At 51.0% G+C, this 13,513-nt stretch overlaps 1 protein-coding gene across 2 annotated transcripts in view; it reads right to left on the reverse strand.

Moving 5' to 3' along the window:
- COL4A2 (collagen type IV alpha 2 chain) overlaps positions 1–13,513 on the reverse strand; it is a 154,905-nt gene that overhangs the window by 96,391 nt on the left and 45,001 nt on the right. The window lies entirely within an intron of this gene.

Consider the following 13,513-nt stretch of genomic DNA (forward strand, 5'->3'; position numbering starts at 1 on the left):
GTTCAAAAACGGGGAAGATCGTTCCATAGTGGCCAACATACAACAGAACTCACACCACATTTTGGAAGAAAAACCATGTGAACCAGAACAATAATCTCCCATAACAGCGTGCCCCAGACAATGGGAAATTTAGACACACAAACAAAAGAAAAACAACAAAGCCTGCCAAGAAGGCATAGGAAACACCTGCTATGTTCAAAAAATGGAGCAAGATACTAATGATTATTTCATATGAAGATTTTAAAATTGTATATGTATATATATACACACACATAAACACACATATATATGTACGTGTGTGTGTGTGTGTGTGTGTATACACGTTTTGCTATAGTGACCACAGATGGGATTTAAAACACTGCAGAAAAGTATCAGAGCAAAAATCACTACAGTTTAAATAGGAAATTTTGTCTTTCCAGGTTTCTCTACTGGCAATAGGACAAAAGATCATTATAGATGGGAAAAAAGCTTATTTGCTTTCCAGAAATAGCTCATGTTAGAAACGAATCACAGTTCTATCCAAACAGTAAGAGGCCTCTGAATTGGAAACAACAGCATGACACTGATGATCCGACTGGAACGGTAACTCGGGGCCGAGTCCCCAGCAGCAAACTCCGCGGAGCGGCCCTCCTCCCTTCCTCGCCCTGCCCTGTCAGAAGGAGACTCCCCGATTCTGAAATAGCTCACGAGCCACAGGGAGGTAAAATGGGTCAGTCTGACTTGGTGCTCAGAGACGGAAAAGTTATTTTTTTCTAGGACAAAACTGTCTGTTGAGAGGTTCTGGGAAAGTATTTGTTCTGGTGCATGACCCCACCGCGTGTCAGGACCTGTGTCCCCACGTTCAAAGGAACCACCTCCACGGTGCTCCGTGGGGCCCCAGGGTGTCTGGCTCTGGGAAATTAATGGCACCGTTGTCAATAACTTCTTGAAAGACCCAACTGTACTTGTTTCTTTCATGTTCTAAATTTCCGCGAAATACAGTAAGGACACTTGGAAACTCCCAGAGTGGGATGTCGTATCCTTTTCTGAAAACAAAGCAAAGGTGAGGGGATTCCCCAGTCCACTTTGGGTGGGAGTGTGGTCCTGGCAGTGCCCGCAGCCCCTACCTCCCTTCCTATCTGTGAGCCAACTCCCTGCCGGTTTATTCTGGGAGTTCCTGCTGACGCACAGCCAGCAGGGTAGAGAGCTCACTGGGGCATGCGGCTGGAAATGGGAATGACACATTGAATTCCTGGAACAGTCAGAGTCAGATCAGAGGAGAAAGGCTGGATTCTCGAGTTCTCTCCTAGGGCAGTGATACCTCCCCATGTTTCCTGAAGAATGGGGGGTATTCGTGCCCAAAGGACAAGAAGATCCAGAACACTCACTGTTTTTGAAAATAATCGTCAATTCTTGGACAAAGTGTTTAGGAACATCTGGACTAGGTTGGATATAAAAACTTGATGAATGTAAAAAGGCAACAGTGTATCCTGATAAAGTTTTAAAGCATTCGAAATATACACGAGGCTTCATTTTAATTTCTAAGATAAGACTAAATGCTAAAAATAACTAAAATGCCATGTTGAGCATGTGATAAGGGTTTTCTATGATAGCAAGGTGCTGTTCTCCTGGAAACACGCATACATCAGAGAGAAAATGTTTAATGAACTTAAAATATACAAAACGAAGATCTGTAAATAGACATATGTGTATGTACACACAGAGAGGATGTATATATCTCAAAATCATGGGGTTATTTATGTATCTATATACCTTAATTTAAGAGGAATGATCTTCTCTGGGAAGGCTTCTCCGAGCGCTCCCGTGGCTGCGGGGAAGGGACACGGGATGGCAGTCCAGGGCCCGCGCCCTCCATCAATGCCAGCTTCATGGGACTAATCTATTCATCCTTCTGATCAACATGGGATTTCCATTACTCATCTTTCCTTCCAAGATAACTGACATTTTTGAAGGGCACCCATTTTGTTAAATTTTATTTCCTTCTACTAAAGAAGTCTTTTTAATCTTCTGGAATTGAGGAGTTTGTTTTCATACACAAAGTTCTTTTTGTTTACTTCCTTAGTCTGCTTATTCTACTCAAGGGTATGCAGATGGCCACATACCCCTTTTCATCAGTGCTATCCTCAAAATAAAGTCCCCAAAATACCCGTGGCAATTAACATTTAGAAATCTCCTTTTTGGTTACCAGCCATCTTCATGGAATGTCTGGGTTTGAATTAGCTCAGTACCGGACAAGTAAGAGAGAAGACTCGGAGCAGAACACCCACATGTCCCCCAATGCCAAGTCAGAAATGCTGGCTGCATCCTTCAGTAGCCTCACAGAAGTCAGAGCAAAATTCTGGACCAGGGTTCAAAAATTAATTGTATGCATGGGAGACCAACAGTCAAAAAACAAGAACAAAAAAGAACACAACAAGGAACTTATTGAAGACCCCCCCCCCCGGATTTTTGGGTGGTGGTACAGCTCGTACGAGCCAATGCAAGAGCATGTTTGGTAAAAAAGGGGTGACAGGATCTCATGATGGGGTTCAGGTGCACAGCATCCAGATCCAGGGGGAAAACAGTCCCGTGCCCTCGGCACCGGTCAGGCAGCTGCTTGGAAGCTCAGCTGACATCGGGTGGCCAGGCCTGAAGTAGGAAAGTGAGAAACTCAGAAAAAGGTGATGAGGATGAGGTGGCAGTCTTCCTATGAGCTATGGTCAGGAAGTCAGGGGTCCCGTGAAAGCAACATGAGACAGTTTAATATGTTAAGGCTTAGGAGACTGCGTGCTCTCCTACATCCTGCTGGGATGAGGACATGTGGAGGAGAAGGAGCTTTGGTTGAGGGCTGGCAGAGGGACGAGCAAAGGAAAGCTCACTGGGGCAGAGGGGCTTGGGTGGGAGTGGCACGTGGGCACCGACATCTGGGGCATCCACACTCGTGTGTACTGGTGGGTGTGATGGGGGAGGGTTCCTTCCTGCAGGGAAGCAGGTATGTTAAAGCTAAGCTTTTCCTAGTTTTCTCCAGGGCTCTGGTAGAGCAGCTGTGGCACATGCTTCAGTGTGGGGCCACCTCCTGTGTGCTGTGATGGTGGTTGTGGGCAAGGAGCCGCCCATCAGTAGTGTCCAAGGTGCGCTCTTTGAGGCACCAACCTCAGTGGCCCGATGATGGCTGACGCACACACAAAGATATCCATACAGTCGCGTTGTAGCTACGAGCGCTACCTCAGCCTTCTTGGGTTCCAAATGAAACACCTTCATGCTATGATTCAGTTCAAGCTTTGTCCTTCCCTCCAGTTTGACTGAGTGTCTAAAAAAGGACCGTTTACATTTGATACAGGTACGGCATTAACAGAACTTTCCTCTGTGACTTGTGGAGGCTACGTCTGTGTTTTCAGGACATTCTGCAGTTTACCTCCTGGGAAACACTCGAGAAACAGGCTGATGTCACTGCCCTGGGCATCCCTTGCTTTCAAACAACACTCTCTCAGGGCAAAACAAACTCATAGAAACACCAACTAAAGGAGAAATCAGTTCTAAGAAAAATGTGAAGTAGACATGGGGACAGAAAGGAATATCCTTGAGGCTCAACCAGGCTTACTTAAGGTCCTATCAATGGCATGTCTACCACTGGGTTTCTTTTAAGTGAAACCTATGGAATGAATCTTACTGTTCTGAAATTTCAAGGGGGCCTCAGTGTTACCGGCAAGTCTCAAAGGAGAGTTCTGATGTGGAAGGAAAGCTGAACCTCTTTGGTTCAACGGTGAGTTAGGAGTTAAGATTATTTTCTTATGCAGTCATATCCTATACTTTCATTAATGGAGTTTTGAAGATGGACTTTACTCTGGACATCTATAAATCTATTCTGAATTTTGTTTATTTTTCCAGGAAATCCCTCCAAGACCAGAAAGGGCTCTCATCAGTCTCCTGTCTCCTTCCCTTCGTCCTGGGTGGGACTGTGGGGAGGCTTGTTGCTGTCCTAGACCCATAATTCCATCGTGCTCTGGAGAGAAATACAAATATTTGTAAAATATCAGGTGTTGAAGGAGGAGGAATTCACCCCAAGGGCTCCAAGTGCAGGAAGCCTGGTCTCCTGTTTCAGGTTTGGGTGGACTGTCTGGGCTCCTCCTCAGCACCCCCTCCGCCACTGGTGGGGCGTGGCCGGAGCCCCCCCAGCCTCCTGCTCGGGCACGAGGCCTACCCCTTCCCTGGGCTGGGCTGCAGAGCAGGATGTTAACAGAAGACAACTGCTTCCTCGAGAATTACAGAATTCTCGTTGCGGACTTGTGGGTCCTCAGGGGCCCCGGCAACATGTACCAAATCTGAGAGTCGCTACCTTTGTTGACAGACGCTCCACACAGGTGCACTGAGTCACAGTGATCCAGACGTCAGGCCTCTTTTGAAATACGAGTGCTATCTTCACGAGGCTTTAAAAACGCCATTATCGCCACTTGAAGTGTATTTTTTAAAACAAGAACTTAATTGCTACCATGCAGAGCTCAAACACGCCGGTACTTCAATTTTTATTACGGAGCCCCAGCTCACCCTAGAATTTGTTCGTCCTTCGGTTTCTTTATTTAAAACAGACTTTACGTTTGAAGAATCGTTACAGGCCTCACAAAGACAACAGTTTAATAAAAAACACCAACGCCGACCAGGCAGCCGAGGACTAGGAGGCCAAAGACATTATTTACCCGGCATTAATGACTTCCGTCTCATTTCCACTGTGTTTTGCCTCCACCCCCCCTCCTGGTTCCAACCCTTCAGGAATTATCCATCCCCGCCGTGTCTTGGATACAAAACTTTTGTTTCCATGGGGGATCTTTGAGGTCCTCCCGGTGGCTCGGGAGGAAACGGTCATCAATACAGGGTCTGTAGTGGGTTACCGGGACGGCTCTTCCTGCTTGTATTCTTCTAGAATTCAAACTCTAAGGCTGGACACAGAGAGGGAAGGGACAGGGATATTTTGACCTTTCCCATCAGTGGGGACATACGTCCTTTTAAAGGCCTGCTTTGTACTTCGCGTATGAGTCAGACATCGGAGGACTTGAATGATTCAGTTGTCTACACCACAATGGACTCGTTCGGGTGGGATGCCAGAGGGCCGAGGATCACAGGCTACTTGGGATCTCAGGTCAGGCAGTTTCTTAAGGACATTCTGAAATGCCCAAAGCGGTTAGAAACAAATTCATTTTACGCTCACCCCACTGCCAGTGATGTACACGGCCTCTCTGTCTGTGCCCACCAGGGACAAGGGAGACGCCGTCGGACTTGCGGGGGAAGAACACGGCGCAGAGACAAGAGGAGCCGATTCCCTCCTTCCCTCCGCCGCCACGCGCTAGAGCCGTGACCTTCCCGAGACGTGCTCATCCAGGTGCAGGGTCAAAAGGCCCTCGGGCACGGGAAATGGGTGCAAGGCGGTGGGTCTGGTCATTTCTGCCATTTTTCTCTGGTTACTATCTTACTATCTCTGGAGGAAAACAAAAAGTAATTTCAAAACTTTGCCCCCCGCTCTCCTGGTTTTCTCTTGGCCACGGAAGCAGTCTGCGGTAAGAGGGTGTAGACACAGACGCAAGTGCGTCGGGCCCCCCGTCAGCCCGGCCGCCCGGGAAGCACTTGCCGAAGAACGCTGAGGGCAGGTGCGGCGCTCACGCTCGTTCCTTGGGGACCGAACGGTGGGAGACACTCTCGTCCCACGCGCGAGAGAAGACAGACTCGGAGCCAACCTTTCTACTTGCAGTTGCTTTTGGAAAACAGATCGTGTTTGGTAACAACCTTGCTCTGGGCTTTTTAGAACCCCTGCAATTGTTCACTAAGAATGAACTGGAAATGAATAAAACAAAACAAAGTCTTTGAAGACTGGCGCTTTCTGTAACAGAAAAGGGGAAACGCTTTAATGCTATATTGGTCGAAACGTTCCATTAGGCGCTAGGAAAAATGAAGGATTTCTAAAGGCAGAGCTTTGGTGCGGCCTGGAGAACAGCAGAAATGTTCCTGCTCTTTCCCCAGGTTCTCCGTAGCCATGGGAGCGTGGGTGAGATTTTCAATGAAGACACGACCATGTCGCTGTCACCGTTATCCCGGCCATGAACCGACGTTCTACTTTCCTTAAAGCCATGAAAGGCCATTTTCCTCCGACTGTCAACTCTGGACCAGAGCCCACTTAATCCTTTGGTCATCACCCACGGGGCCAGAGGCTGGCGTGCACGGCCTGCGTCCCCACAATTCTGCTGGCTCTGGCCGCCACCCAGAATCCACAGGGAGCTCCTAGGGGCTCCTCCACCGGCTCTGACCAGCCAGCCAGCCTCCCGGGGCCAATTTTGTGCTTCTGCAAAAACCAGACTTTCACCAACGGGTTGGTGTTCTGCACACAAAAGCACAAAATCTGATCACAGTTTATGGTCAAGGGTTTGGGAGAACAGAGACTTGCCTAAGTACAAAAAAAAAAAGAAAAAAAAAAAAAAGAAAAAAAATTTCTCTCAACGCAGCTCCCTCTTCTGCTTGGGCTCTAGCCACGTCTACTCAACGCTTTGTCTGTTTAGGTGTAAATTCCGAGGGGAACGCTCGGAGACACATTTCTCTCAGAAAGAGATAGTGCCCCCCTTCCCCCCCGCCCCGAGTCACAGACCCTTCGAGAAAGATCGGTGGTGTCTGAGGCGCCAAAGCAACCACCTGCCACAAGCCCCACATGGGGTCAAGAGCAGGATTTCTTCCCGCTTCATCTTCATCGGGAAGATTTCTTCCTGATGAAGGAACGTGGTGCCGGCCACCACCGCACCTGTTTGGGGGGTTCGTGTGTTCGTGAGAAGAGGGAGCAACGGACAGATCCAGCAGGAAAACATTTAAAATTCTTCCTCTGCACTCCGATCCCGAGACAGCCGACGTGTCAGTGTTCCACCTCGGGTCAGTGCGCACAGACCGCTCCTGTCGGAACCGTGTCCTCCGCTGGCTCCATCGCCGGTCGCCGTCACCAGCGCCGGTCTCGGGCCGCTCTCCGGAGGTGGCACACCGCTGTGGGCAATTCTCACCAGGGGCTTTCACGGCTGCTCTTGCTTAACTCCGGTCCGACAGGTAGGAGTCAGCCCAGGAGAGTCTGTCCCAGGCGTAAGGAACATGGTGATTTCAATGGTAATGAAGACACATTTCTCTCTCTAAGCCTTGACTTTCAACGATCAGATTCTGTCCAGAACGATGTTCTTTGAGTCCATTCAGTGACGAGGTATTATAATTTTGTTTTTTAAGAATTTTAACCATGCATCCTTCCATTTGGATGAGCTCCAAGCTGGCTTGTTTTCTATCAGATCCTGACTCATGTCATGATGGTCCTTCTGAAACGAAATCGTGACCATCCTGGGCTGGCGAGAGTGACACGGGCCGCGGTGCCTGCCTCGGCTCCTCTCTCCTCTGGCTGCACCGTCCATGCATTTCTGCAACACCATCTTGAAAGCCTTGTTTTGAGGAAATGCTTACTTGCGAGAAAGAGAGGGAGACTAGCCTGCTGTCCCGATGCTGAGGGCTGGACCAAAGCTGAGGGCTGGACCAAAGCTACTGGACAAGGACTTTCCCAAAGGGGAGGCCCTGATCAGAGCTTGCACTGGAAATGCCAATGTCCCCAGGAGGCTGCGATGAACCACATTCGGCACGGACACCACTTCCGATGTGCCCTGCTCGTGGGTTTCTGTATTTCTGAGTCAACAGCTTTTGTGTAACGGTCGCAGTGCAGCAGCAGGTCTTACTTCACAAAAGCCTGACTCCATCTCATGCTTCGTTTTGCCTCGGACTTGACACCTAGAACATTCTCCTAGACTCACGATGAGTTCCCTGGCTCCCTCCTCTCCACATCCACGCTTGCTACAACCGTGACCTCCAACACGGTAGCCACGGGGCTATTTAATCTGAATTTTCATTAGCCAAAATTAACTAAAATGAAAAGTTTCACTACCCACATTTCAAATGCTCAAGCAGCCGTGATGGGCAGCGAAGATATAGGACATTTCCATCTTTGCAGTAAATTCCTCTGGAGAGCGTGGGGGCAGGAAGGTCTAAAGGATTAGGGATACGGACGGCTTTGTTCACTTCCATACGGCTGGTGCGAGCCGGAGTCAACGGGTGGTGGATGTAATCACCGTGCGTCAAATGGATACGCTTGTTTTCAAATTCTCGAGGCCAGCTATGGCCGTGTGTAAGTTTCCCGGCGTTTTCTTTGACTAGACCTAGACCCCAGTGGAAGGATCACGGAAACAGGAACCTCACCATCGTCCGCACATGAAGAGCTCTGTGACTCGAGCTCTAAGTCACTTGCCTTCTCCAACGATGTCTCCCCAACGGCTTCTTACCTCCCTGGACTCGGACACAACCTCGCTGTCCCTGACCCCTCCTCTTGGACCTCACCTCCCACTAGCATCTCCCTTTCCCCGGGCTCTCAGAGCACCCCCGTTCACTCGTGCACCCCCTTTGTTAGACAAGTGCCTGGTTTGCAGATGGTGCATGAGGCCTACTGGAGTGCTACAGGCCTGGAAGCTTCCACGGCTAAAAGGAAGCTGGGGTTTCCTTAAAAGCACGTCCCTGGGGCACAGGGTGGCCCTGTCAGTTGAGCGTCCAATGCTCGGTTGCAGCTCAGGTCATGATCTCAGGGCCGGGGGCTGAGTCCCGCGTCGGGTGCTGTGCTCAGCGCAGAGTCTGCTTGTCCTTCTCCCTCTGCCCCTCCCCCCTCCATAAATTACCAGAAATCATGAAAAGTGCATCACTACGTGTAATTGGCAAGTTAAGCAGATGCTGTCTACACCTGCTGGACTACCACCCTCCCTGCAGAGACCAACCATGCAGGCGAGTTGTGCAGCCACCGCGGGACAGGAGGAGCCGGAGCCAGCACCTGTCTCCAGCGCACACTAAGAACAACCACAGGACACTGAGAGCGGATGAGAGGGTGTGTGGGCAGCGGACAGATGCTAAGCCCAGCACGCAGGTGACGTCTGCGCTCTTTCCGAGTTGTCCTTTTTGGGCTGGGACAGCGCACGAAATACTGGACGTGGCTTCTGTGAAGGGTTCCGAGTGCGCCACGAGAACGCATCTGCCACGGCAGCCCCGATGCTCCTAACCCCACGGGCGAGGGTCTTCAGATGACGGACGGCACCCTGCGCTGCCATGGAAACCTGCGGCAAGTGGGGACCACGAACGGAGGCTCCCCGTGGCGCTGCGGTGCTCTTCCCAGCTCTCAAATTGTACGCAGCCATTTCCATTTTATTGTGAAATCCTGGCTATTCGCACGGCAGGCTGCGGCTATGTTGGCGACACAGGGTAGAAGGTTCACTCAGGAGCAAGACTGCCACTCGCCGCAGGGAGAAGACCTTGCCGACCGCATGCGTCTTCGTGGCCCTGGGCTGCTCTCCCCAGGGGCCAGGTCTCGGCTTCTTTCTTTTGTCTCTTGGCCGCTGCCCCTCTGAGCCGACCCCAAGTGCCAAACACCGTGAGCCTTCCCGCGTGCCCACCACCTGCCCCCACCCACCTCCCCGAGTCCTCTGTCCGCTCTCCCCACGCCCCCTCACGCGTCTCTGTGGTTTCTCTTGGTTTGATTTACGTTGTTGAATTTAAGGAATCTTGTGAGGTTAAGAATTATTTACTCATACTTTGACTCAAGTCCAGGGACCCACAGACTGTGGGAAACTCTCGGCTGCACAAAAGAACACCACAGCTACACCCGGTTTGTCGGGGGCTGTGACCACCTCGCCCGGGAGACACTTGTCTCTGTCCTGTGGCCCACGGTGGGGGGGGTGTCTGTCAGGCCCCCGGGGGCGAGCGTGGCTGGCTGAGCGCTGAGTGATGTGGAAGACGCCCAAACACTCACGTGGGGGCCGGCACAGAGTCAGAGCCGTGGGTTCTCTCTCTCCCACTAAAGCATGACCATCCCAACAATTCCTCACCATTTGGGCTTAAACAGTGTCTGGTTTTACCACTGTCTAAAATATCTGACTGCCCAGGGCAACAGGTGTCCTGGGAAGTTTGAAGCATTAAAAAGCTAGAATAACCTGCCTGTCCCGAGTGGACAGTCGAAGCCAAAGGGTTGGGGGATGTGAACCTGTCTAAGGGATGGAAACAAGGAATTAACACTGACTTCAGTTTGAAAAACCTGAGAGTGTCACGACCTTTCAGGTACGTTAATGAGCAAAGGCAAAGATGTCTCCGTTTGTCGAACCAGACGCCTCGCCTACCCTCCTTACGCTTTCTGTGCTACTGACCTTGGAGTGACCTGCAGCATCACTCTGCTCCCCAGAAGTTCTGCAACAGAAATGAACTCGGATACTGTCCATCCACGGGTTTCCACCTCCACAGAGGAAGGGAAAGTATAAAATGTATAAGGAAAGAAAGAGTAAAACAGAGACAGGTCAGGGGCCACACTGCTGTCTGGTGCTGTGACCGTAGGACTGCTGGCGGCGGGAAGTCTGAGAAGTTAGGAGGCTGACTTCCTTTGTGCCTATCACCTTGTGGAATATTGCGAATTAGGACTTACGAGTTTTAATTACCACAATGTATACACAATAGGTTATTTTAAATGCAGAGCTTTTAACGTCATTCAAGTATTGATTCATTTCTTTCTTTTAAAAAAAAAAGGTTATTTATTTTAGAGAGAGAGTACGTGCGTGCACATGGCGGGAGGGAGCGAGAGACCCCCAAGCAGCCTCCCCACTGACTGCAGAGCCTGACGCTGGCCTCGATCTCATGACCCCGAGATCATGGCCTTGGCTGAAACCAAGAGTCCGATGTCCAACCGACCGAGCCACCCAGGGGCCCCGTATTCGTTCATTTCTTAAAGTTATGTTGACTCCCTGAGCAGCAGAAGAGAAGGCTGGAGAACCGGCCAGGGAGTCGTAACTTGAGGAAAGAGGGCCAGACCTCTTTCATCTTGCCCGTGCTCTCGCCCCCGACCCCGGGGAACCTCCTTCATACGGGAGGCGGAAGGCAAGCACTGGGAGAAGAGCTCATCCAGAGTGTCTGAGAACTTGAGTCTTGCCTGGGACAGAACCGCAGCAGGTCATTCATGCCCGTGCTGGTGTCCTTCTTCCCTCCCCTGGGAACGGGGTCTAGAACATCCTCGGTGCCTTCCAGTTCTGGCCGGGGAGTGAGGCGGCTCACCCAGCGGGGCCCCGGCCCCTGCCCTTCGCAGCCCGGCTGCTGGAGCCGCGGGCGCACAGGCAGGATGGCTCCGTCCGGGAGAGACAGCCGTGCCCCTGCCGCCACCCACCACCCACCACTGAGGGCTGGTGAAGACGCTTCGCACGGAGCTGACTCATCCTGTGACAGGAGAATTCACTGGGAGTCGGAATCCATAGTGCATTTGTGATTTCTGCTCTGAGTCCAAAAGTTACTCAGTAACACACAGTTTCTGATGTCGGCTGTTACCATGGTGACGAGCCAGTGAACTCTACCCCGTGTCCATATAAGGCCGGGCTGCCCAGGGCTCGGGGAGCAGAGAGCTCCGCACTGAGCCATTGTCATCCCTGTTCCAGAAGCTCCGTGGGGAAAACCCACGGCGAGGGGCCCTGGGGGACGCTGTGGGAAAGAATGAGCACTGCACGCAGCTCTCGGATGGCAGAATCTGCCCAGCTGCTATTTTTATGCATGACTTTACTTTTAAAAAATATTATCAGTCCAAGAGTCAGGACGGAAATAGCTGTGCGGTGTACAGGAACACATCTGGGTAAATCTGTGAATTCACAGATGTTTAACGTACAGAGACTGGGCTTGAGGAACTGAGACGGATACCGTGTCTTAATGAGCATTCGGATGAAGGCGACCCAAGGGTCCTAGCAGCAGATAGTCCCAGTAATGCGAGGATATGCGGTGTCGTTTCTCGTCCTCCGGAGCCCTTGCCTTACCACTTGCTGTCAGCATTTCTACCATCTTGGTGATGGACACCCAGTATGGCGCACCCGGGTCCCAGGGTCTGATTGCTAAGACACCCCAACTCAGGGCTGCAAGGCCGAGGGCAGCTTAGGGTGCTGGGCAGTGTGGAGAGAGGCAAGCATAGAGGGGCCTGCTTTCTGCACGCTGCACCTGCGGGATCCCACAGGCGCGGCCCCCAAGGGGGCCAGCATGCGGCTCTGTCCCCGAACCAACCACGCAGCCAGCCGCCACATCTCGGCTTCATGTCATCACTACCGGCTGAAGGAGAGGCAAGTCAAACCCGTCTGGAGCTCTGGATTTCTCGTGTTAACCACATTCACCGGGAGGTGGCCATTATCTACTTTACTAGGCAAGGTAGACAAACGGTCTTAGGCCAAACTGTGTTTGTGACGGCCAAAGGGAAACAGAGCTCAAAGCAAACTTACTGAATCAGGAAGACCTAGGGACCCTCAGAAGTCCTCCCTCCTAATAACTGCTCCGAGAAGACCCCTGGCATTGTAAGAGTACGGAACTATGTAGATGGTGTCATCTATTAAAATAAAATAAATCGCTAAGGGCCATAAGTCAGCTGGAGGAAGACAGATACCATACGATCTCACTCATATGTGGAAATTAAGAAATAAAATGAACAAACAAAGAAGAAAAAAGATAAACAAAAACCAGACTCTTAAATACCGAGAACAAACTGCGGGTTGCCAGAGAAGGGGGTGGGGAGGGAGGCGGCAGATAAAGGGGACTGAAGGCTCGCTGCTCTTGATGAGCACAGAGGAATGCACACAGTTGTTGAATCGTTAAATCTGCAGACCCCAAACTAACACAACACCGTATGCTAATTACCCTTGATCGAAACAAAATAATAGAACGAACCATCTTTACAGAAGAACAAAATTCGCATAAAACCATCATGGGAAATGCTCATAGATCAGTTCTGCATTAAACAATCATGAAAAAGTGAAACAGAATAGACCCAGGAACCTCGTGCTCTGTTTGGGTTCTGTTTGGCTGATCCCACGGAGAGGAACGCAGAGGCTCTCTGGAGCCGACTTCCCGCCCACTCAACGAGTCCCACAGACATTCGTAAACCACTCGTTTGTCTTCCTCTTTCCCATACAAGGCCAGGCTGCCCGGGGCTCGGGGAGGGGAGAGCCCCGCAGTGAGCCATTGTCATCCCTGCCCCAGAAACATCACTGGGGAAGTCTATACCAAGGGACCCCCAGGAGGATATTAAATCTCACCAAATGGCTTCCATATATTTAAAAAACACTCAACCCTTAAGAAATGCTGATGCACAATCTTCAATTAGCAATTCTTAGAGCATAATGCCCCCCTTCCAGGCAGGGGAACCTAGATGACATCAACAGCCAACAGGTGTCCCCAGGACTGCGGTTCTGGAAGGACCCAGGATGTAGGGACCGAAGCCTCCTCACGCGTGATCTTCAGCTTGGAAAGGATGGTTGGTCATTCACATGTGAGAAGGAAGACCGACACGTCTGTAAAGGGGTTCCTTAGCCCACAGTCTAATTTGGCTTCTGGAGGGGACTTAGGTAGGAGATGGCGTGTGACGTCACGCCCAGCACAGAGGCCAAGCTCCACGGAGACACGTCCTCCTCCTGGGCGGAGGGAACAGGAACCG

The sequence above is a fragment of the Mustela erminea genome, chromosome 15 (genome assembly GCF_009829155.1).
Source record: "Mustela erminea isolate mMusErm1 chromosome 15, mMusErm1.Pri, whole genome shotgun sequence".
Classification (NCBI taxonomy): domain Eukaryota; kingdom Metazoa; phylum Chordata; class Mammalia; order Carnivora; family Mustelidae; genus Mustela; species Mustela erminea.